The sequence below is a fragment of the Passer domesticus genome, chromosome 2 (genome assembly GCF_036417665.1).
Source record: "Passer domesticus isolate bPasDom1 chromosome 2, bPasDom1.hap1, whole genome shotgun sequence".
Classification (NCBI taxonomy): domain Eukaryota; kingdom Metazoa; phylum Chordata; class Aves; order Passeriformes; family Passeridae; genus Passer; species Passer domesticus.
This window is the reverse complement of record NC_087475.1, coordinates 105,021,311-105,041,170: the sequence shown is the minus strand read 5'-3', so window position 1 is coordinate 105,041,170 and position 19,860 is coordinate 105,021,311. Positions and strand designations below refer to the sequence as shown.

Sequence of the window (19,860 nt, the reverse complement as noted above, 5' to 3'; positions counted from 1 at the left end):
TCTTCCTGCTGAAAGCCCCCAAGTTGCCAGCTCCATGGAGCTGCCCTGCCACCCTCAGCCAGAGAGACCTGGCTTCTTCCAGTGCTGCCAGTTCAGCTGGGAACAAATGTCCACCAGTTTCTTGCTGCATTCTCTTGCAGGAGCCATGCAAAATATTTGGATTTTGGCTGCAGAAGGTCTTGCCTCCTGCTCCTATCTAACCCTTGTGAGAAGCTGCCTTGCTTTTCCCTGTCTGATTAAGCACATTCCTTCCTCTCTCCCTTCTTTGCTCTGCCCTGCGGCAATTTCCAAAGCATTTTTGTGGCATCCGAGACCCGTAGACAAATTCATGAGCTGTGGAGATGTGGTTTCTGTCATGTGCTTTCAACTCTGAGTCCTGGCTAGTGCAGGAGCGGTGGGTCCACAAGCATGAGGGCACTGTGCTCCTTTCCTGAGGGTCAAAGGGTACTTACCATTCCACAGCTGTGTCTTTCTAAGGGAAATCAAATTGCTCACTGTGAGCTTATTGGGAAAATAAGCACTCTCTCCCAGGTTCCTGACTCTCAAAATAATAATAATTATGTGGCCTGGAAAAAATTATTGTTAACCATAAGCCTGGGAACTGCTTCTATTATGCAGCTTTATGGGAATCCATACAGCTCCCATGGCAGGGGATTATTTACCTAGGCCCTGAGAAAAAGTGGAGGAGCCTGCATGCTCCTTCTGGCTATTGTACTGCCAAATCCCACGGCAACGCGTGTGGAGAGCGGTTTCCTCTAGCTGTCATTAATCCTTGTGGGCTTGGCGGCCTCAGCGCACGGCATCCTTTGGGTCACCGGCTGCTGGGAAGCCAGACTATTGTTTGAGGGCTTTTGTCCCAGACAGAGGAGCTGAGGAGCCGGGCTTTTCAGGTGTCCCCACCACAAAGTGACTGGCTTGCAGCCTGGAACTTGCTCGGGCCTTTCCTGGCTGTGCTGCTGGGACACCAGCTGGATTTGGACCCATTTTGATGAGGCCGAAGGAATGAGTGGCTCTGGGATGTCCCAGTATGAGCTGTGCTCACCCTGCATGAGGGAGCTTCCCCACATACCTGTGGCTGCAAGGGGATGGCTCCACTACAGCCCCCATGGATAGGATGGAACACCCAGGACCCCCAACTTCCTCCTGGTCCCTGACTCCCAGCCTGATCTTCTAATCCCTGCAGGACAGAAGCAGGAAGGCTCAGTTTCAATTCAGTGCATGAGCTGGAGCAAAGCTCTTTCTCTAAGAACTAAAAGAAGTCCTGCAGGGATGCTTTCTAATTGGGATGTTGCCCATGGCATGTATGCGCACAAATGTGCATGGAAGGAATTGTGGCATGGAGGGAAATCCAAAGAGGCCCTTCATTCATGCCATGGGTGCACAGAGCCCTTTCTGGTTCTTTTTATGGTGACAACCTTAGAGGAAGAAACACAAATATGCGTTTTCCAAGCCAGGGTTCAAAGGGGGTTTATAGCTCTGATGGGAAAGTCTCTGTTCAAGGTTGCATCTGTCTCAGCACAAACTACACTTTAGAGACAGCTCAGAAGGAAGTAAGCTATGATTTCTTCCCCACTGATGCTGGCAGGCAGTGCACTGGTAAGCTTGGAAAGAGCTGCCTTTTCTTTCTCTGGGTGAGGCATACAGCAATGCCTTCATGTGGGCATTTCTCTCCACTCCTGTCCCACTCAGGGCTTCAGGAAGGCCCCAGAGCAAAGCAGCCAGCCCCTGCTGCCACCACATTGTGACTGGAAGCTTTCCTCTCTGGCTTGCAGCTGGAGCTCCCTCTTCCTGCTCTCTTCAGGGGTGTTGTGTACCACCACAGCTTTGCCAGTGTTAGCAATATTATTTTGATGCTGCAGGAACTCCTTTTGGTAACTCATTTCTTTGAGAGGTGGTGCTGATGGACAGGAATGAGAAAGTCACTTTTTACAGCAGCCCAGCAGTGATGCCAGAAGTGCTTTCAGGATCTGAAGAAGGTCTGTCTGATGGCCCCCATAAGCAGAGCTGTGCTACTGTCCCCCCCAGTGCCACCTGGGCAAGGGACACAGGGAGAGTCTGTGGGTTTTCCAAACCCACACAGCACAGGGCTGCTTCAGACACCCCTGAGCTGGTGCATCCCATGGCCCTGTGTGCAGTGCTGGTCTGGGGCTGGGGGCACACTGATGTGGCTCCATACCTGGGCTCCCAGCCCACACCTCCAGTGTGGAGGTGCAGGGACAGCTGTGCAGCTGGCCCAGGAAGCCTCCATGGCTTGCAGAGATCACAAAGCACCAGCGTGGCCCAAGGGACTTGCCCAAGGTTCCCCTGGGAGTCTGCAGCAGAGCAAAGATCCAAGCTCTGTGTGACCCAGCCAGTGCCTGGTGGAAGCAGAGCCACCCTAGTCCCTGCATGAGCCTTCACAGTGGGTGGGGGAGCGGGATGATGCTGCTCTCAGGCATCTTCTCCCTGATTTTGCCCAGTGAGGGGCATGCCGGGGCACGGAGGGACACCCTTCCCCTGCCCTGTGCTCAGAGGATGCGGACTGCAGTGGCAGCCAGACAGAGCTGCTTTCTCCAGCACAGTGCTGCCATTGTCCAGCTGGGCTCTGGGTCCTCTCCTCCCCACGAGGATGCAGGCACAGCCAGGACCTCTGCAGCCCATCACACAGACAAGGTGAAGAGGATGGATGGAAGCCTCTGGAGCAGGCAGCCCACCTTTGTGTCTCCATAGGGCAGCCCCACTGTTTTTTGGACTTCTAAGCAGAAGATGATACAAGGGAGCATTATAAAGTGGTGGCATAAAAAAGGAAAATCTAAATGAATAGGAGGGGGAAGGGAGAGCAGATGACGCTGAGATGTGAGGGGCAAGACAGAGCCAGTGAGACAGAGCTGGGCTGCGAGCCGGAGAGGAAAAGCCGTGAGCCCCGTGGGAGCTGGGCTGTGGGAAGAGACAATGCAATGGAGGGGAAGGAGCCAGCTCTCACTCCGGGACAGGCACAAGGCTGCAATTAGAGAGAGGAGACAGCGTGTCTGCTCAGGCTGGGAAGTCTCCTGCCATGGACGCGGGGTCGTGCAGGGGCTGGGGCAGAAAGCCCCTGCCTGCTCTGTGCCCCTGCACACAGCTCCCCAAGCTGGGCAGAAGCCCCAAGGGCAGACACTGGCAGTACCTGTGGCTCCAAGGTGCTGGGGCTTTGCTCCCCAGCGCAGGCACAAGATGTCTGGGGTGCTTTGTGCTTGCACTGCAGTGGCATGGTCATACCAGGCCCCCTTCCCTGGGTCAGCCCTCCTCCCCTGGCTGCCCTGGGCAGCCCCCTCCTGCCTCCTAAACCAGCTGATCAAATACCAACCTCCTCCAGGCAAGCAGGTTGCTTGACCGCTCAGCTCTCACAGCTAGCACCCTTCAGTAGGCTTTTGGAATTTTCCTGGATGAAGGATGCTATGGAAATATGCAACTCCAGAGCACAGGCTCTGGTTTTAGTGTCCTCCTCTGCACTGTGATTATCTAGCTCCCAATGGAAAATTTAAGTTTGTTTGGAAACAGTCTCTGGGTTTGGCTTGAAAAGGCTCAGAAAATACCATGCAAGGGTCACAAACTTTTAGTGCAAGCCATGTTTGGCTGGGGCTGTAAAAGAGGAGGGAGGTGGAGGAGGAATAGGAGGAATATGAGTACACACCATTTTTGCTACCGCAAACTTGGCCAGGAAACTCTTTGCGCTCTGGACATAAAGGTCCAAGAAAAGAGTTGGGTGCTTTTAAAAGAAAAAAAACGAGTTATACAGCCAGAGGAACTGATTTCCAAATTTGCTTTTTACGGCTCATTTTCACCCCCCAGCCAAAAGACAGATGAAGCAGAGTTCCTGCAGACTTCTGCTGAAATGACAGCAAAGGGAGATGCTTGAACAAAGCCTGGCAGGGACAGAAGAAAGAGGAGAGCCCTGGTGAACCAACAGTGGTTTTTTTAAAATATAAAATAATATACTTAGGACTTGCAGTGGTTTTTGCTTCCTGATCAACAGTTTTAAGCCAACCCAACTGCTTTCCTCTTTTTCTGGTCATTTTAAGATCTTTTCACCGAGGTGAAATTAAATACGAGGCGCGGGAGGGAGGAGACCTGCTGTTTTTCCTGCCATTCTCACCTGCGTGGGAGTGGCAGGAGCTGGGAGTTAAGGCAGCACCGTGTATTCACTGACCAGGCAGGCACAGAGAAGCGTGGAAGATCACCGCAGTGTATTTAAAGCTGTGCAGCAATAACAGCTAATTTGTTTTTGCCTAAAGAGCAGTTAGGGTTGGTTTTGTTTCATTTTAAATAAAGACATTTGGACTCCAAAGGTCATTTCCGTGGAATAACAATGCTCCTTTGAGAAAGGGGCACCGGCAGGGTCTCCGTTACTCCCAGTGCTCCCAGTCTGGTTTGAAAGCCCAGCTGCAGCTCAGCCGGGCGAGCATCCCCTGCTCTGCCCTCTCTACACGGCACAGCAGCAGCTGCTGTCCCAGTGCCCCCGCCACGGGAAGCGCCGGAGCTCGGGAAGAAGTGTTGGTTCCTCTGCTGGGGTGTTCATATAGGCACCATTCTCTCCCGGTGCCTATTTGACAGTAAAATGAGGACGGTGTTCAGTCCATTTCACCCCTTACCCCAACCCCAGCAGCACCCCTGTGCCTTCTGGGAGCGCTGGCAGAGGATGGTGCATCCCCAGCAGGCAACATACAGCTGGCCGTAGGTTCTCCTCGTCCTCAACAGGTATGGCATGAGGAGCAGATATAATGAAAAATTCTGATTTTAAAGTAGGTCATTTGCAGTGTGGGGAGGTTTTCATGAGCTAATGCCTTTAAATGGCAGGTGAACGTGCTTCACTGATTTCAGTGAAATTGGTACCATGATCTGCATCCACACATAGACGCTAGGCAATAGAGGAAGCATTCAGCAGAGCTGGGTGAAAAAGCAGGCAACTTGGTTCCCAGATCCAGTTACATACTTATTTTCCTACATGCTTCCTAAACAGCTACTCTCTCAGGCTTTAAGCAGGCAGAAAACATTGGAGCTGTGAAAAAGTAAACCTGAAGCTCAGACTATTCTCTGTCTTGCAGGCATGTATTTGCCAAAAACTTTCTCTCTTCTTCAGTGCAGCCCCCAGCATCACCTCCTATCACTCAGTCTTCAAGTTACAGGGCATTTTTCTTGAAAAGTACCTTATCTTCTATTCTATGTGGGGAAAGGATCTTCAGAAAGAAAAAGCCTTTGAGCTAAAAAGAGCTCCCCTCCTTAGTGAGCACTGCTGTTTGTCACCATCTCGGAAATTTGTAAACCCTTTTCTCTGTATTTATCTAACTCTGCTATTTTGGGATTTGCCGTAACTGTCTGCACCAATGAGGTGTGTGTGGAAGGGAGAGAGTCTGTGCTGCTTGGCTGATATTTTTGGCCAGTGCAAAGCTCATTTCTGGGAACCTTGGTACTTCGGGAAGATGCAGTTCTGATCCCCTCCTCATCTCTCTGCCTCCTCTTCCTCTTCTGAGAGCATTGATGCCCACAGTGGCTCAGCAATCTCCAGCACAGATGCCTCTGGGTGTGCGGAGGGATGGAAGAGAAGGGAGAAGGAGACTGGGATGGATGGCACAACTGGCTGCAGTGGGATCTCTTCTCCCATGCCAGCACTCTTCTAGCTCCAGGAAAATTCATCATGACATGAAGGAAGTCTGCACAATTTTGCCTCCCTGGGCCATGGTGGGACTGTGATGCTCCATAAGGAAAGGCAGTTTACTTCCTCTGCTTTTCCCAAAACTGCCCTGGCAACTCCCAGACAGCCAGCTCCTGTGTGGGAAAGAGCAGCATGGGCCAAACATGGCCAGCCAGGAACAGAAAGGAAAGGACTTCATCAGCCCAGGGAGGTGTGAGTGCATGTATATTGTATGCATACATGTGTGTATGTACCTTAATACCCTACAGCTTACAAGACACTCATAATTTTAATTTTCTTGTCCAGCAAGGGTCTTTCCAAACCAGCTCCAGACACAGGTAACCCTGTCTGCCCTATTCGTCTCTCTTGTGCTGTCAACAGAGAGACCTGTCCTCACATAACCAAAGTTGTGTTCAGAGCCATTGTACATCTACTGATCACACACAAAGGGCTTCCAGATTTCTTGGAAGCTTGCAGGAAAAAAAATTTTCAGTTCCAGAGTTTTGATTAGGGCTTGTCTTCCAGTAGCCAGGAGGTCACAGTGTCTGCACAGATCACAACCTGAACATCTGCATCCTATTACACAGCATGGTGATTATTTTTCAACATTCCCCACGTCTTCTAGCAGTGACAGTGGTGATTAAAGCCTGGAGTGGATTCCTGAGTAGCATTTCAGCTTCCTTTACTTTCGCATCCTGACCGTAAACAGAAGAAGAGGGTTTTCCTTGGGCACTAGGTCAGGAAGCCTGTGTGCCTTAGGGTGATGCTGACGCACTGATGAAAGCCCGGAGATGTCAACTGGTACAAAGCAGCTGAACAAACCTGCCAAGAGGTGCCAACAATAGCAGGATGTCACTGCAGCTCGCAGGGAGGAGATTTCCATTCACTGATTTGGCTCCCGCGCCAAAAGCCGTCCAGTGGTCCAAGGAATAAAGCCATTGTCTCCAGGAAGTGACCTGCAGCAGACTCTGGTGGCTCAGAGAGAGTGACGGGGGTTTGGTTTCCCATCTGCAGTGCCAGATCCACAAGAAGAGGAGGAGGAAGAGGTGTGTGAGGCAGGCTCTGGGCAGTGCACCTCTGGGCAGCTCCCCTTGCACTTCTCATGTGGTCTGGAGCCTCTTCTACAAGGGGGCTCAATAAACAGTCTTGTTGAAGACTGGGACTTTATTGTTCTCCTTGGTGGAGGGAGGGGAGACAGCTCAGGGAGATCAAGGAGCCAAGAGGAAAAGGATTATTCATGTCAAGTCTATAGCAAGAGGCTGTAGCTGCCAAGTAAGTCTTCCAGCCAGGAGCAGACTCAAAATTTCCTGACTGAGAAAGGATTTTACTTTCTCTGCTCATTATGCACGGTGGCATTAATGAGCCCACATTTCTGGACTGTTGGGTTTGGCCTTGTGCAGGTCAGCATTCAACATTCAAGAAACTTCCTTTACTGTATTTTTTCCTACAAGTCTGTGAGGCAGCCAAGAGCAGGAAACTGTCTATAAATGAGGGCAACTGCTCTGGGTGGGGTCCCAGCACTGAAAGCAGCTGATATCTACGGTCTAGATCCAGCCAGAGGGGAGACTGGAGAGAGAAGGCCAACTCATCCAGCTGCTGACCCCTTCTCCTGGGAAGAGGGGCTGTGGCACACACCAGGGCACGTGTCCTGCACAGCAGCTCCTGCTGCTTCTCCTCACCACAGGTCTCTGCAGCTTCTCCTCTCCTGGTCCCTCATTACCTGCCTGGTATTTCTCTGCTTGTCTGCTCATCTGCCTCCCCCTGGGTGTGTGCCAGTGTCCTGTCCCCAGTGCCTGCCTGCACGTGCAGCCCTGTCTGCGTGTCTTGCTCTCAGTAAAGGCTCAGGTTGCCCGGGGCTGCCTGCACATCCAAGTCCATCTGTGTTTTTCTGCTCAGTTATGCTTGTGTGCCTCTCCCTGCGTCCTCCTTCCAGCTCCTGCCTGTGTCTCTGCTTCCATCTCCCTCCACTGGCCCTTTTTATCCTGGTAAACAGGACAGGCACGTGCATCCAAGCCCCGTGCGCCCAAGTTGGCTGGAATTGCACTGGCTCAGAGCCAAGACAAAGGACACGGAAGAGGAGGAGGGATGGGGGGAACTGAAGGGGAGTGAAAGGGCTATTGGAAAAGGCCTAGGGGACAACCCAGCTTCTTGTTGCCTTTGCATTGCTCTCATGGAAAAGATCCTCAGATAAGCTTGCTGACTATGATAATGACCTAGTGCCTGCAAGCCACCAAGTTGGAGGTGAAGAGAAGCTTCCTTCATCATCCAAGACAAGAAAGGACGAGTATGAACCAAGGCAGCTGCCTCTTGGGCTAATGGGGGTCAAGGGTGGGGGGCACAGATGCACATCAGAGCTCAGGCAAAAGGGGAGGGCTGCAAGGCATTTCGAAAAGGCAGACTCAAGGCAAAAATCCTCCAATTTCAGAAAAATGCAGGTTGTGCAATTAAGGCTGTTAAGGAGTAACAATGCACCCCTCCCTCAGAGAAAGGGCAGCTGGCCCTGCATGACATAGCTTGGAAATACTTGCTCAGAGCCTTGCTTAAAAATTTGTTCCCTACACACTGGCAACCACATCACACACCAGATGAACTGCCACTTGCATGAGGAGCTTCTGTGCTATGCCCACAGGTGTGGTGGTGCAGGGGGAGGATGCTGCAGCAAGGGCATGTTGAGACTTTCCAAAAGAGTTTGCAAAGAGCAGGGGAACTGTGGCTGCTGTGGGCTTTGGAGAGTGCAGAGGACCCTGATGGGCCAAATTACAAGAAGCATAGAGGTCAGGTGAGAAACTCTGGAAGAGGAAGGTCTGGCAAGGTTTCTGGAGACATAGCTGGGAGGATGGATGGAGCAAGTTGGCTCTTGCTTCTTGCATGGCACGTGCCACACAAGTGGTCAGAGCCACCCTGGAGCACCGGCAATGCCAGCAGTGTACACATGTGCAGGGAGAGAGATGCAGGGGTGGGGAGACAGGAAGAGGCACAGAGGCAGGCACAAGATGAGTCAGCTGTACCAGCTGATGACTCGGGGGGGTCCTGGAAGCTGTCAACATTTCTGTCTCACTTTCTGGAAAATACCCAGCCTCAATGGAAAACTACTGCAGCAGAAGTTACCAGCACAAGTCCTGCTTTGAATACCGGGCCAAAACCAACACAGCAATGCTTGCTTTCCCAAATTTTAATGTGACTCCCTTAGTTCTAGATGGAACCAAAGAAACATTAATGAAGCAGTTGACACGATGGAAGCAAGGGATGTCATCCAGACAACCTGGACAAACTTAAGATCTGGGCGCATCCAAGGTCAAGTTGTTGCGCCTGGTGCGATTGTGGTCATAAACACTTAATCCAATTTCAATCTCAGCAATGTCTTCCGGGAGATCAGGACAGAAGACTCTAATTGATTGAGGAGACGCCTGACGCTTCCTTTTTCGCCTGACCAGCCAGCAGATGACAGCAAGCAGGACCAGGGCAATTACAGCAGTCCAAAACAGCCACCCAGAAAAGAACCAGCCTTCCTCTGCAATCTTGCTATTCTCAATCTCTTGCAGCAAATTAATCAACTCCTGGTGCAGATACACCTCACGCTCCAGCATCTGTTTGGCCGTGGCTCTGCTGATGTGGTGACACTTCTTCTGGCCAGGCTGGATGATCTCTCTGGCCACCGAAGCTAGGAGGAGAGCATTTGCTGCAGCCATGGCCTGGAGGAGGTGGGAGGAAAGGGGGCTTATCAGGTCTGTGTGGGAGAGAGTAGGGTGCTGGGGGCACCCAGCACATTCCCAAAGCCTCCCTAGGCACCTGCCATCTCTGGGAGCCCCAAGCCTCAGACCTAGGGGTGGCAGTGCCCTGTCCTGAGGGGCTCGGCTCTCTCTCTGTTTCAGAACCCCTGGCATCTGCCCTATGCTCCATCCAGCCCAGCCTTCTCCCTGCACGAGCACTCACCAACACCTAAGTCCTACATGAGTGCTGCTGTGGTGGAGCTGGGTCTGCCCACTGATGCCCCTGGTGACTTCTCCCACTGTGAGACATCCTCCATGATGTCACAGTCACCAGAGTCACATCACCCAGCCAGCAAGCCCAGGCTCCCTCCCCACCACCCAGCTCAGCAAGGCCTGGCCACCACACCAAGAGCAAACCCCCCCTGCAGGAGCAAGCTCCCAGGAATACTCTTGACAAAGAGACTCCCCTCCAAAACCATAACTGAAATGAAAATGGGGACTGCAGGTGGATGTCCCTGACATAAGGGTGTGATGTTTTCTGGGCCAGGTGGTCTGACCCCAAGTTACTTTGCAAAGAAAGCTATGAGCCCTGGGCAGAGATAACTCTACTCCCTCTCTTCATCTTGGCTTCCTTCTGCTGGGGCAGGGCATGTGGATAACAGTTAATTTAAGAGAAATTTTTAAAAAATCAATGCAGCCACAGCTAAATGTCTAGAGAGGAATGCCTGCAGCTGCCAGTGCTCTCAGGTACAGCAGCAGGAGGGGACATCTTCACTGCCCACGGCAGAGAGCAAAAAAAAAAAAAATAAATCTCATTACTTTTGTTTCCTTCAACTACCCATTTAACTCCCCATGCCTTCCGCTTGTTCCTTGCTATCTAATTAGATTTCCTCAGAAGACCATGTTTCAGAGCAGAAGGCTGGTGGGGGTGTGCAGGTCTCCCAGTCCTTGGTCAGCTGCAGGGAAGCAGTGGGTGGGTGTGTGCATCCTCATTCTCCCTGTGTCCAGGCTCTGTGCCTGGCTGCTTTGTAATGGAGATGTAACAAAGGGAACACTGCAATCGCCACAGCAGGTTAGGAGATAAGCAGCCCTCCTTTAATGAGGACATGATATACCTGGCAAGATTGTACCCCTTGTGGGGAACAACAGGCTCTTTCACTGCAGGCCCTGGCACAGCCAGGAGCAGCTGTGGGACAGAGGGAACAACAGCTGATAAATCAGCTCAGCACCACCAGCCATAGCAAGCCCTACATCAGCTGTTGTTGGGAAACCCTGGGATGTCCCACATTGGATTCCACCAACAATCACAGCAGGACAGAAATTTGGAGGACTACAGCTTTTCTAAAATTGGCTTTTCCAGGAAGGCAGATGGGCATGGCAGCTCTCCAGCACCAAGGGAAAGCTGCATTTCTGCCGCCCGTATCTGCTGAGGGAAGCCAAGCCTGGAGGGAAAAGGGCAGCATTACCACACTGAGAGACCTCTGCTTGCTGCATGGGAGGTCCACTGAAAGGAGCCAAATTGTTACTGTGTGTATCTAAACACACTGAATTATTAAGGAGATCTCTTAAGGCTGCAGGTGAAGCAGAGAGCTTTATGGATGGATGATATTAAACGTAATGGACCTCTAATGGGACACCACCTGATTGCCACAGAATGGTTTCTCAGCTGTGGAGCAAACGCCAGCAGCTGGAGTGAGTGTGGTACAGCCCATTATTGCCCCAGGGAATTACTGGATTCAGTAGTCCTTTGCAGCATTTTGGAGTATTACAGTGAGCCTATGATGGAGAGGTATTACATCCCACCCCATCCTCTGAGAATATTCACAATCCAGCCTTTGCTTTTTCTGGATGAGCCCAAAACAGCCTTTCCCTCTCTCACCAGCACACACTTACACGTGATTAAGGTCATATAAGAGCTGGCTGTTGTTTCCAAGCATCTCAAATTTGCCAAAATTAGGCTGAATTTGTGGAAACTGGGTTCCCGAGACCTCGGGCACTCCCTGCTTTGAGTAGCAGGCCAAACACAACAAAGCAACGCTTGCTGTCCCAAATTCAAATAGGACTCTCTTAAAAAGTCTCACATGGAGCCACAAATTACAAAATCCATTTATCGGAGTGTCAGAGAGGAACCATGAAACACCAATACTTTAGGAAGCAGCAGGGAAATAGCTGTCAGTCATCCCAAAGGAGTTAGACAGGGTTCTTCCCAAAAGGTAAAGAGGGTGATAGCCCAGCTGAAGTGTCTCTACACCAATGCACACAGCACGGAAACAAGCAAGAGGAGCTGGGAACCATGGTGCAATTAGAAAACCATTACCCAATTGCTATCCCAGAAACATGGTGGGATGAGTAGCACAACTGGAACACTACAGTTGAGGGATACAAGTTTTCCAGAAGAGACAGGCTGGGAAGGAGGGAGGGTTGTTGTGCTCTAGGTTAAGGAATGGACAGGTTGTGGAAAAGTGCCCCTGAGAAACAGCCACAGACAGGTTGAGAATTTGTGGATGAAAATCGAGGATAGGACCACCAAAGAACAGCTTGTGGGTGGGGTCTGCTCCCAGTACCTCACTAGTTGATAAGGCTTCTTTCTTCAGCTGTAGAAGCCTCACACCCCCATGTTTTCATCCAGATGGAGGCTTTCAAGCATCTAGACATCCGCTGGGAAAGCAGTACAGCTGGCTGAGAGCAATCCAGGAGACTCCTGGAGTGCCTAAAGGACAACCTACTGGTCCAGGTACTGGACAAACCTGCCAGAGAAGTGTTGCTGGGCCTGGTGCTCACATGTGCCAATAAGCTCATCAGAGAAGTTTAGTGAAGGCTGTCTGGACTGTAGCAGCCAGGCCCTGGATGAGTCCGTGATCTTGAGGAAGATGGGTCTCGTGGGGAGCAGAGTAAACTTCTGTTTAAAAAATTAGTGGATGAGATCCCCTGGGAAGACACCCTTAGGGACAGAGGAGCTGACCAGAGCTTTCAGAACACTGTTCATAGTTCTCCATCCATGTGAGTCAGAAATCAAGCCCTGAGTAATTCTTTAGGTGACTTGAGGAATAGAAAAGGCCATTACAGCTGACTACTCTGCCTTGCTCCAAGACCTCATAATCAAATATAAGACAAACAAGAAAGGTGGAATAACCAGGGTGGAGAGGAAGTCAAGGGCTAGAGGAAAGTGTGATGTGTACCAGAGCTGCAGGGACTGAGGCTTTCTATTCCTAATTAACAGACTCACTTGTCTTGTTTTCTGCTCTGACCACCATATGAGCCTTTTAAATATAGAAGGCTCCTCCCTGGCTATGTACACAGCCAGCCAGGCACCACCATCCATCTCAGCTACATGGCCACAGGTCCCATTTTCAGAACCACTTGATGGGTGGATTAATGGCTGCCTTTTTATTGCCAGCTCCCCAGCTTTCAGGGCGGGGCAGAGGTGGGAAGGAGAAAAATAACTAATAAAAAAAACCCATATGTGAAGTTTTGAGGTGTCATGAAGGTGGATTAAAAAAAAAAAAAAGCTGAGATTTCATTTTAAAATTAATCTGTAGGGAATTTATTTGCTGCTTAGTATGAAAAATGTGAGGCTTGTAGGCTCATTTTTCACACTTCCCCCCACACACAGCCCAGGCCTGGAAAGTTACTTTATTATTTTTAAATGAAAATATGGAGCTTTACTGGAATAACTAGTAACTGTGGGTGTTCTTCAGTGCTGCCCAGTGCAGCCACCTGCACAGAAAAATCAAGGTTTCTATTACATTTAAGATGAAAAGCAGGATCTCTCATTCTCTCTTTCAGGATTTGAGAGGTAATATTTATTATGAAAACCCTGGAAGTGATTTACAACAAACTGATGGTTGATACCGGTTTGATGTACTAAACAGCTGAAATTGAAGAGTTTAGGGTTGTTTTGTCTTTTTTAACTATTACTGTCAAGAGCGAAACTACCCAGATTTAAACGCTGCCCTGTTTGCAATGCAAATAAAACCCCAGCAGGATGCAGAAGGAGGCCTGGGTGCAGAGTAAGAGGAAGTCAGCAAATGGCATGCACAGAGCCTGGGCTCAGAAGGGGGGCTAGGGAATAAATCACCGTGCCTCGCTGTCTCCATCGCTATGGAACTGCGGCAAAGCGGCGCTTCAGTCAGAAATCTCCTGTCCAAGCCGACGTTTCTCACAGTGGAAATCCAACCCCCCCGAAGGACAGGGAGGGATTGTTTTAACCTCTCGGGCAGAGCCAAGTCTCCAGCTGCGCTGCAACAGGCAGCACGCTGCTCCGATGGTGTTCCTGCTGCGGCACAGCTCCAGCCCCTGCTCCTGCTCCCAGCCAGCCCACGGCCGGCCAGAGGGATTTCACTGCAGCCGCGCTCCTGCTGCCATGGGACCCGAGGTGGCCTGCTGCACTTTGCATGCTCTGCCCACAATGATTCAGCCTCACCCTGGCTGCCCAATGCTGCCTGTTATTCCTCAGAAAACCAGGGTGACATGAGTCATCTTGTCAGGACAAGGCCAAGCTTCGGGCTCAGCTGCAGGACCATCCTCAGCCCACTGGCTGCAATGGGCCATGCTTATCCTCTGTAGTCCTCAGGGCTGCAGCTGAAAGCACCTGTCCATGACATGGGGACACATAGAATCATAGAATGGCTCGGGCTGGAAGGCACCCTGAAGGTCATCTTGTTCCAAGCCCCCTGCCATGGCCAGGGACACCTTCCACTAGACCAGTTTGCCCAAAACCCTGTCCAGCCTTGAACATTTCCAGGGATGGGGCATCCACAATTTTTCTGGGCAACCTGTGCCATGCCCCACCACCATCAGACTAAAGAATTTCTTCTAATATCTAATCTCAACCTACCCTGTTTCAGTTTGAAGCCGTTCCCCCTTGTCCTATCAGTATGTGCCCTTGAAAATAGTTCTCTTCCTCTTTCCTGTAGGCCCCCTTTAGGTACTGGAAATCTGCCTCATGGGACAGAAGATGTGTACCAGGGGCATGCTGTCAAGCTCACAAGAGGTCCTCTCCAAAGCAGGGGAGCATGATTTTTACTGTGACTCTTGTCTGGGAGGAACATGGAGGGGCCAGGCTCCCTTGGCATCCTATTTCCCACACCCATCTCCTTACACACTGGGCAGGGCTGGCTGCTGAGCTGCAACTGGGGATGCTGCAGGTTTGGGGACGGTGGCAGGGAGGGGGAGAGATGACAGGGCACAGGTGCTGTCCCCAGAGCAAAGCCAAGCTGTGCTGAGTGCCAGCAGGGAGTCACACCAGCAGCCCAATGCTCTTTGTGCCCTGGCTGCCTGTCCCAGGAAGCGCTGCTTGAAAAATCACATAACCCGGGGTAGGGCTGACTTGCTGACACAGGGCATGCCCTTGCCCAGCAATTCATTTGGATGCAAGTAGTATTTGCACGATAACTAGAAAAAGAAAAAGGCAGGGTGGGGAAGTGTCTGCTGTCCCTGTCCTGGGAGGTTCAGGCTCTGATCCTACATCACATGCAGAATTTCAGGAGGAGCTGGGTATTGGGAGAGTCAGGACTGCTCCCTTCATTTCCAGTTAGCAGACTGTTACAGTTAGCAGACTGTAGTTACTTACTCTGCCTAAGTAACACCATGTGTGGTATGAAGTCTGAGTGCTTTTCCTCTACTGTGAAATAACTTAATCTGGAAACAAGCTTTTTGAGATGCATGAAGCTCAAAGCAGATCCAAGGTACTGCCCACAGTTTCCACAGAGCATCATCCTGACTTTCTTGGGCTGCTGCGTGTGACCATGGGAGCCATGAGATGCCCAAATCAGAGTGGGAGGGTAGAAGCATCATGCTAAGCAATTAAAGGACACCCCCACCCCCCCACACCAGCTACCCACGTGCCTGGACTTTCCTTCAGGCTGGCACAGCACCCACTGCCTTCCTGAGCTGGTATCTCAGCAGGTGGGAAGGAATTTGGACCCAGTGGATGTGATTGCCAGCACTGTTAAGGAGGCACATGCAGTCTTCACAGGCTGAAAGTCTGGTTTAGGACTAGCGACTGCATCCCAAGTGCCTGGCTACATCTGGACCCCATGCTGCCCGAGGGCACCTTGATCCCAGCAAGGGGGGCTGCTGTGCTCAGCAGCCTGGAGTCTGCACCGTGGTCTGGTGCAGCAGGGGGCAGTGAGTGGTCTCAGCTCATCCGTGGGTTTAAAAGCCCTTCCAGAGAGAAGGAACATGAGGGAGCTGTGTAAAGGGCTGATGAGAAATATTTAAATATTTCAGTTCCCAGTGTAACTTGAGTCATTTGGAATGGAAAGTTTCCTTTACTCAATAAATCTAGTGCATTCATTTAAAAGGAAAAAAAAAAAGAAATGAAAATGGCCAGCTTTTGGTGTTGGCTTGAGGAACATAACAGTGCAGCAGAGTCACAGACAAGCACCACCCACCAGCAGGTACATAATGTTCTTGGCCCAGGCTAAGGCCAAGGAAGGACACGGGGCAGGCATGGAGCAATGGGCACATTTGCTGCCCAGGGAAGGCCTGCTCAGTCATGCTGGCATTGATAATGCAGAGAAAAATTTAGGCTTGGGTCAGAGCAGGTGAGAACAAAAACCCCAAACCTGTGCACTTTCAGATGAAATTAAATTGCACGAGAAACTTTTTAGGAAAATTTAAAAGGAGGTGCCCATGTCTGAAGCAATGCTCTGCACTACCTGACTGTGAGAACAAACTCTGCCCAGGGGTGCAGACATGATCACCCCTGGCTTCTGCCTAGGAAGGGCAGGTACCTACTGCCACGCCAGGGATGGCTCTGGTGCTGGACTGTCCCAAATCCAGGAGCCCCCTACTTAAAAGAGCTGGGAGGGTTAGCTCTACCTGCCCCAGCTCCTTCTGCCACTCCCCACCAGTGGGGCTCGTTCCTAAGGCATGCTCCACAGAGGACCACGCTCCCCACATCAGGTTCTGGGGGGAAGGGAGGAGGCTTATTTGTTCCCGGACTGCTATTCTCAAGCAGCCCTCGGCGGCCTCGATGGCTTCAGAGTGGGGACCCGAGCCGGGACCGAGGGGGGACCCAGGCGGGTGCCGGATGGCGGGGCTGCACTGCACTCCAGCGGCCGCCGGGCTCCCGCAAGGAGAATGCCCGGTGGGGAAAAGCATCCCTCGGGCTCCCTCTACATCCCTCACACCATCCTCAGCCTTCCCACTGCGACAGCTCCTGGCCCTCCCCAGCGCTCTCTGTCTCAAAGACGATTTTAGTATTACAACCACTCTGCTCCCTCCTGTTATCCTGCTTCCCCTCGGTCCCAGTGTTCCTCCAGCAACTCTGCTGCCAGAGGAGAAGCTTGCACAAGGACTGCGGCACAGGGTTTGGGGAGCTGGGGGCTGCTTGCAGCAGATACAGGAACACACGAGTAAAATGAGTAAACAGAGTAGGACCCTCGGCAGCACCTTCTTCCCTAACACACCAAAGGGACATGGAGCACAAGGGGAAATATAACCAAGGCAACCTGGAGCCTCCCAGCCCAATGCTCGCAGCTCTTTCAGGGGAAGAAGCAGGGGGATGGCACTGTGACACTCTTGCTGGCATACACTTGATGTAGGGCGTGAGCTGTGCCCTCGCCACCTCACACACACCAGACCCTACAAGCTCAGGAGCAGGGGAGGAGAGCAAGAAGGGCTCTCCCTGGAAGGCTGTGAACAGAGCTAGCAGCTGAGCTCCCACTGTCACCCCGATGGGCACCAGAGCACGCAGCTGCCAGCAGCAGGGCTGGAGCGATGCCCTGCCCCTGTGGGGGGTGAAGTAAATGCCCCCTTCACCTGGAGGTGCAGCTGCAGTGCAGAAAGTGTTCCCAAATACAGCTGGAGTTTTTGTGCAGCTGAGGCACAGACAACCCGTGGCAGGGCTCTCACCTGAGCTGGCTAGATCAGGCAGCAGAAGGGAGGACAAAGTGTTGCCTCCCTGCAGCAGGATAGTGCAAGAGCATCCACTCACCCCGCCCCTGTGTTTCTGGGCAGACGCTGACAGTAGTCCAGATACTCGTACAGCTTCCTGCCCCAGCCAGAGGAACAGAATTACTGCAAATACTGCTATTTCTGGGCAGTCTGAGGAATATGACCTTGCCAGTCAGTCCTGCCCTGTTGCAGGGACCATTTTTGAAACAGAGGCCAAGGCAGTGGCATAAAAACATGCTCTCCTCATAACAAATCCTGCATTTACAGCCAGAAACTATTCTAAATAATATTTACATCCAAGGCACAAAAAATATGCAGACAGAGCACTGCAATTTGCAAGAGATGGCTCTATGATCACCAAGAAGGATTTAAACAAACAAACAAACAGAAATGAAACCATACCATTAATGATATGAAATATCAACAGAGGGAAAAACAACAAAGCCTCAATAGCAACAGCAGCAGTTTTTTCACCTACAGAGCAGCCAGGTAGCCACAGATGACTTTCACAGCTCAGTACAAGTTAAGGAGTCAGGCCAGAAGGCTGGGAGAGCTGGGTCCAGGTCTGTGTACCAGCCTCTGCTGCATCACCTTGGACAAGCCATCCTTTTGCCCTATGCACTGATACAAGTAAGGAGAAGCCTGGAATATGCAGCACCACAATCACACCTCCCTCCATCTGCCCAAAATGGTGCACTGTCCTACCTGTGCCAAATGTCGTACTTGGAGGGAAAAACTTCAGATCCCTCACTTTAAAAATCCTGCTAAATCCAGCTCAAGTTTTACCCAGTTCTTCCAGGTTCTCAGGATGTTCTGATGCAGGTTCATGTCTTGCCTAGGCCAGGGAGAGGGTCTGAAGATACTTTTGAGGGTGTTAGAGGGATAAATTGAAGGAAGAAAAAGAGGGAGTCCTGTTGATTTTAATGGTCCTCTTTCAAAGCACTACCTTGTGTCTGCTTTACAAGTGTATCAAATGAGACCCCAGCACCTGCACTTCATTTGACCAGGCTTTTCCAGCTTGTAAGAACAGACCACTGGAAAAAAAATCAATAAAAGCTAAGCTTGAATTGCAACCTCTAATGAGGTTTAGATTGAGCTGTTGTCCAGTGTACATCGGTAAGGACCATTGTATTGTTCCCACACAGCCCTGCTGTCAGCATTACAAGAAGCTTGCTGGGCTGACATTAGTGCTTCTCCCTGCTAAGCCCTAGACTTGGGCACATATTGCATTTTCCCTTTATTATTGGTCACAGATTAGATCAGTCTCTGTGTGAACTAAGGGATGCCCCTCTTCACACCCATGAGTTTTGTGTGAAATTTCAGCGAAGGTTTAGCACAGCAAATTTGTGGGTATCTGACCAGCCTCCCAAGGAGCTATGCCTGAAGTGCCCTGGGTAAAACAGAAATGAGTATTAGGGCTCTCCCAGACTGCCTTAGGCTATGTTTCAACAACTACTGAATATTGCCAAGACTTCTATTAGTTTTCTAATATGTTTCCTGTTTAGAAAAACACCCAAGCCCCCAGTGCAGTCCTATTCACTAACCAGGTGCTACACAGAGCTCGGAAAACAAGCACTGGGTTTGGATGCTAGCATGTTTTTAATAAATTACATATATTTTGGATGTAAACAGTGACTATTTGTTGAAACGTCGTTTTCTCTTTTCTTGTTTTGACTGTAGGTTGAAGGTTCAAAGAGATTAAATTTTAGAACACTCAAAGTAGCCTTTGCTGTGGTTTCGTAACCAAAAGGGGAATGTTAAGTACTGGAACACAAATAGGGAAATGGTCCTCCACCTTGGACAGAAGAACTTTCCTCTGAAATCCTAGCAAATGAAAGCAATCAGTTGCTACAGCCTCTCTGTGCTGGGATGACATTAAGGGGCTTTGCCCAGTGCCTGCATGATGAAGCTGCTGCCACTTCCAAATCCCAGCCATCCCCACATCCTGACCTCTGTCACATCCCAACCTCCATCAATTCAGTTTGCCATGTGGTGTTTCACATGCAGTGGGAAGAACAGTGATCATCTTAGGTCTTTGATCATGTTTTGAGGTTTCTTTAACAGCTCTTGAAGTATTTTATTTTGCCAGAGGGTTGGTACCCATGTTTTAAGGTGTTCCCTTGCTAGAGGTCCCAAATCCATGTGTATCATATGGTTTGACTTTGTCAGCTCTGATGTCTCACCATCATGCTTCAGATTCCCCTCTCTCAGTGCCTGGAGAAACCTAATTGAAAACACTTCCAAACCAGTTCTTATGTTACAGCAGCTCCAAGAGGCACAGTAAGGACCAGGGCCTTCCTGCATCGGGGCTCGAGCAGGATCGCTGCATTTAGGAGCCTTTAGCACAAGGACAGCGCCTGAGCACAGGCTACCTTAGTTGGCAGAGTCACCAGGGGGAGAGGAGGACAACACTTGACCAGTCTGCTCCTCTGGGCAGCTCATTTTGCACTGTACTTACAGAGGCAGCTGCCTTCGGCTCCAGCTGGAGGCATAGAGCTTGGGCTCTGCCCCAAATTGATGGTGCCCATGTACCTCTAGAGAGTGATGAAGGAAAATACAGCCCAGGTCTGGCTAGATTGGTGCATACATTATGGAATA

The 19,860-nt window shown here is 50.8% G+C and overlaps 1 protein-coding gene and 1 long non-coding RNA gene across 2 annotated transcripts in view; both read right to left on the bottom strand.

The window, feature by feature from the left end:
- Positions 1-19,860, bottom strand: part of ATP1A1 (ATPase Na+/K+ transporting subunit alpha 1) — a 179,241-nt gene that overhangs the window by 53,285 nt on the left and 106,096 nt on the right. The window lies entirely within an intron of this gene.
- On the bottom strand, positions 8,807-9,668 carry LOC135294670 (uncharacterized). The gene is made up of 2 exons (XR_010356758.1): positions 9,584-9,668; positions 8,807-9,342 (listed from the first exon to the last, which is right to left on the bottom strand). It is a non-coding gene; the product is annotated as an uncharacterized LOC135294670 (long non-coding RNA).